Genomic DNA, 5,296 nt, shown 5'->3' with positions numbered 1-5,296 from the left:
AATAAAATATAAAAAGCTTTAAAAAGTTCAGTGCAAAGACCCTGAGTTTAATCCTCAGCATATGAAAATGTATACACATAAACAAACAGGCTGGGGATGCAGCTCAGTGGTAAAGCCCTTGCCTCGCATCCATGAGGCCCTGAAATGGATTTAATGGGACATTAAATAAAAAGGAAAAATAAAAACCCTTCTCCTTAGATGTCAAGCTGAGGTTGAACTGAACTGGATAGAGCAGGAGATGCACGCCATGGCGTCTTCTGTGTGCGGCCGCCACAGGAGCAGCTGTCGTTCCCGTGCATTATGCAGATCTCCTAAGTCAGAGGCTGATCCACACCCATAGGCAAAGCTATCCAGGGGCAGTGTGTCCCGGGTTTTGCTGGCTTCCCAAAGATCACTTGTTTATGTGGTGCTGTTGGTCCCCTAAAAGATCCACAGAGTCTGTGCTGATACAACTTTCTGTAAACTGACTCCAGATGACCAATTCCAGCTGTTCTCTCTGGCTCCACATCAATCCTCGGACACACTTCTGAAACAAAGATACCTATGCCTGGGTCCCACCAAGATGAAATTTTTAGAGACCCCAAGTTATACCACCTACTCAGAGCAGACCACTGAGGTCCTCCCTTTGTTGCAGTTAATTATTTGAGGAGTTTCTGGTTGCATAAGGAGTGCAAAGGGTGCTGGAGGACAAGCCGAGAAGGGCATTCTGCCAGGTGACCAGCGAGGTGCTTAGAGACCGATCAGGCGGGGGGGGGGGGGGGGGTGTGCCTAGATTCCAGGGGGTTAGCACACTGCTTTGGCCACTTTCGGAGGTCAGCTCCGAGGCCCGTTCCACAGGAGGAACAGACAAGGGAGGTGCGTTCTCCTTCCTTTCCTCTCTCTAGCTGTGCTGGAGGCCAGCGGGCAGGCCAGGCCTGGCCATCTCTTTCTTCCCTTCTGGGACTTTCCCCAGGCCTGCGGTGGGTCAGCCTCCTCTGCTCCACGTCCCGGCAGGTCTGTGCCTGTCTCAGCGGTTGGCCGCTCAGCCTGCCCGCAGCACAGCCCCTCCCCAGGCCCCCAGAACTAGCTCTCCATTAGGGCTTAGAGCGCCACTGTTTTTAGCAAGAGTCCTGTTGAGGCCGGTGCGGCCCTGGGCCTGTTTGGGAGGGAGGGAGGGAGGCAGCATTGGCCCTGTGGCTTCACTTGGGCTACATTAAAGGTGCTTTCACTATGAATCAGAACCACTATTTGCCTAGCAAAGTTCCTGCTTTCTTCTTGCATTGAGATATTTCTATCCTTCGCAAGATTACAGTAACGCAGATCCCAGAGTGCAAAAAAGAGAAAAGGCTATCTTGTTACTGTCCAGATTCCTAGCTGGAACTCGGACCAGTGTGGTTACAGCAAAACCACGCGGCCCGCGGGAACCCCAGAGCCTCCTGCTGCAGATGCTCTCCTCTGCGAGGCCGGCCGAGGTCCCATCCCCCAGGTCCGATACACTCCAGCTGCGGGTGCTTGGCATAGAAATCCTCCCTGTAGGCCGAGAACGCTCCAGAAAATTCACCCACAGAGACGCTTCTGGATACCCAGACACCCCACTGGGTACAGGCAAATTTAGCTCACTGAGGTGTCACAGGGGTCACCTTTATATTCCCAACATCTTTTTTCCGCTTTTTGTCTTCATGGTGTCTTTCCTCCTCCACACATCCAGTGTTAATCTCCTGTTGCACCCTGTGGCTTTCTCCTTTCCCACACCTTTCTGTCTCAGTCACACTGTCCTCTGTCTCCACTGACCGCTGGCCATCACCTGTCTCAGGATCTGAGGCGGACATCACCGTCCCTGAAAGGCTCCTTAGCCTTCACCCGTGATCGCTTCACTCCCCCTTGACATGGAGGCCTAGCTGGGGCTGCTGGTTGTCAGCATTTGTGGAGATGTTGCTTGGTAAACAGTTTGGGGGTGTTATATGTGTGTCCAAGTTCTGTGTCCTCAGCTAAATTGCAAGTTCCTCAAATGCAGGGCTCATGGCCAAAATGCGTGAAATAAATAGGGTTTGGCCGTGAGACAGGCAGGTATGGGGGTGCTCGGAGGGATCGCACCAGCGTGGGGCAGGTGTGAAGTGTAATTACGGTGGACGGGGCTTTTCCTCTTAGCTAGACTGACACTCTCCAAACCGCATTTCTACCAGCCCACATCCTTTTGTGACTTGTTAGGAATCTAGAAAATCATCAATCTGCAGAGTCACAACCTGGGCAGTACACTGGGTCCTTGGTGGGAAACACCGCTAATCCCACACAAACTGCAACACACTGCGTCCTGTTGCTAGCACTTGTTCACTAGCAGCTAATATTGATTGACTGATTTATTGATTGATTAGGGGAAGTACCAAAAATCGAACTCAGGACATCATGTTTGCAAAGCAGGTGTTGCACCACAGAGCTAAATTCCCGGCCCGCTAGCAGCTAATATTTAAGGAGCATCTACATGTACTAAGCTATGAAATAAAAGGTAGGATAGAAAACAGACCTGATGACTAGCCCTTCTTCAGCTGCAGCTTATTAATTTCTCACCGTAATGGTAACCATGAATTTCTCCCTTTCTACTCCCCAGCTCCTGTTACCACCAAGCCCTCAATTTCTCCTTTGTATGTGTACTACAAGACTCATGCGTTCTTGATAACTCTGGCCCATTGTAGACCTAGGATAGTATCTTCTCAAGAATTCTTTTGCAATCAATTTCTACTCCCACATTGGAACTCCTGAGGAGATAACTTAATGACTACCCTCTCTGTCTCTCTTTGAGATTTTTGAGCCTAAGTTTTTCTCCAGTGTCATCTTTGGATAATTTGCTTATTTAATGGAAAATTCAACAACAGGAGAAACATCCCATGAGACTTTGTATCTCTCATTCTTTTTTATGGTACCTAGCACATAGGCGACCTCTTAAGTAAATGATAAAGAGGTAAATAGTTTCTGCTTCATCATGAAAATACACAAGTGTACCTGCTAGAAAAATATGAGAGCCAATGGAAAAGAACCCAGGCCCCTCTAGATCTGACGACAGCCAGCTGGTCCCCCAAACATGTGTCACTATGTTACCACGGCTGGCCTCAAACTCACAACCCTCTTTTTTCAGTTGGGATTAACAGAGTATTCTAGGGGCCACTGTCAGAGGCAGCCTTTTGAGGAGTGGACCACAGCCGGGGAGTTTTTAAAAGTCAAAGTTCAGAAACACAGGAAGATACGGTGAATTCCTCGCCTGACAACACTGATGATCATGCCATCCCCAGAGCTGCTATCAGTAAGACGATCAAAGGGGCTCTTCCCAATGCCCAGTGGCCAGCAATGCCCGAGAGCTGGTGGTAAACTGCTGCACCGAACTCACTCACCTTATATCATCTGAAGCCAGTGAGATTTGTAATACATCAGAAAAGAAGACGGTCTCCCCGGAGCACACCTTACAAGCCCTAGGAAGTTTGGGCTTTGGCTTGTACATCAGTGCAGTAAAAGAAGTCTTACAAAAATGCAAGATGGTAGCATTAGAAAGAAGAAAGGCCAGTTCTCATCTGGAAAACCCTGGCATTCCTGAAGAAGGGTAACTGAGCCGGCAACAGGAATTATGCACAAAAGCTAAACAGCAACAAGCAGAACTGGCCCCACAGGACTGGCTTCCAGTGCAGCGGGTGCCCAGCAAGCACGGCTCGCTGCTGCCTCGGCCAGCCGGCAGGTGCATCTGATCCGGCAGGATCTTCCCCACATGAAGCAGACGACGGTGCTCTCTGAAATCCCCCAGCTGAGTTGCTATTTCCTGTTTCCTCTACAAATGTCTTTTCTTGCACCACAAAACAGTGGAAAAAAAAAAGGCTTACCTGAAATTTTGTATGTATCTTTGTGGACTTACATTGGTATTCTAGGGATCTCTGCTGTTAAGTTTCATCTATTGTGTGCTATTCTTGTAAAAACTGTCTCTTTGAACTATTGAAAATTTAAGGTTGACTATAGTATCAATTTTGAATTTTTAAAGGTGTTTATGAAATTTTAGATTGCACTGAGCCCTTTATTTGATCAGTAAACAGTGTTATAGAAAGCTTCAAGCTTATAAAATTACAGTGAAATTTATACAGAAGCTCTTAATCTGCATTTGCAACTCCTCTGCCCTTTTAACTAAACTAAAATTGGAAATTTTAAATTGAGGTCTGGTGTATATGATGAAGACTACAGTGGATCAGGTTGGTAAAAAAAGAGTTCAGTTCTATAGTATTTGAATATTTGTCTTTTAAAAAGAGTACACATACAGATAATAAATATATATATACTCAGATACATATACTTCTTTAGAGAAACTTCAAAATAAGACATGAAAAAACTACAAAATAGTATGTTTGATAGTAGATGTATAAACTTGATGAGTTTTTTAAATTTTGTTTTGTGTAGAGGTAAAAATTAGTTTTATTATGGTATAATTTATCTTGAGCTAAGCTACTATATTTCAAAGACTGCCCAATTTTGAGACTGTCATGGTGCTTACTATTTCATCCAGTTCAGTAATTAATAGTATTAGTTCCTTAGCCCATTCATGTTTATATTATTCAGATATATAATTGGAACTTGTTAAACAGTTGTGTGGGTTCCATTGGTTTAACCGAGGTTTATAAGTATTCAGACCTTTGCCAGAGAAAAGAAATGAAAGCTTACGAGCATGCTTGCTATGAAAGAGGGCCCCTCTTTTTTTAAAATTTAACTTATAGCTGTAGTTTAAACGTTTGCTTTTAGCATTACATTTATACTTTTTGACTAGACAGCCTAGCTTCCTCTGCTACCTTTTGAAATAGCATCATTGTCTCCTTCTTCATAATTTAATGACAGCTTTTAAAAAGTTTGGATTCATTTAAGAAAGTGTGTCATAACCTATCACCCCATCTGAAACATAGTGTCAACCTGCTTTTTAAAAGGGGGAAGCTTTAATTTGTTTCCAATAAATAAAGGGTGGTAATGATTGTTATAGGAATCTAGTATATAGAGAAATTGCATATTGTTTGTATTTGGGGACCAGAAAGTAAAAGCCAATTAAGATGATATAAAGTAATTAAATTCCTACATTGATTGCCAAATCACTTAAATTTCTACATTCGCCAAGCCCCCAAATAGGTCCTAGTTGCAAGGATTCCAATTTTAATTGAAGAACTAAATAAGGAAAATTTATGATTATTAGATAGATTAATGATTATATTTTGCAGTTTTTGAAAAAGGGAAATAGTCATCTATTTATCAAACATACTTTGCCCACATACTGTGAAGGTTAATAATATTGATGACTGTTTTT

At 44.1% G+C, this 5,296-nt stretch overlaps 1 pseudogene; it reads left to right on the top strand.

The window, feature by feature from the left end:
* The first annotated feature begins 1,908 nt into the window (after positions 1-1,908).
* Positions 1,909-4,280, top strand: LOC134478384 (protein Dr1-like; annotated as a pseudogene).
* The last annotated feature ends 1,016 nt before the right edge of the window (positions 4,281-5,296 follow it).

This window comes from Cavia porcellus, unplaced genomic scaffold (assembly GCF_034190915.1).
Source record: "Cavia porcellus strain 051 isolate PalLab524CR breed Dunkin Hartley unplaced genomic scaffold, mCavPor4.1 scaffold_1, whole genome shotgun sequence".
In the NCBI taxonomy this organism is placed as follows: Eukaryota; Metazoa; Chordata; class Mammalia; order Rodentia; family Caviidae; genus Cavia; species Cavia porcellus.
Note: the sequence above shows the minus strand (reverse complement) of the source record. Positions and strands in the feature narration are given on the sequence as shown.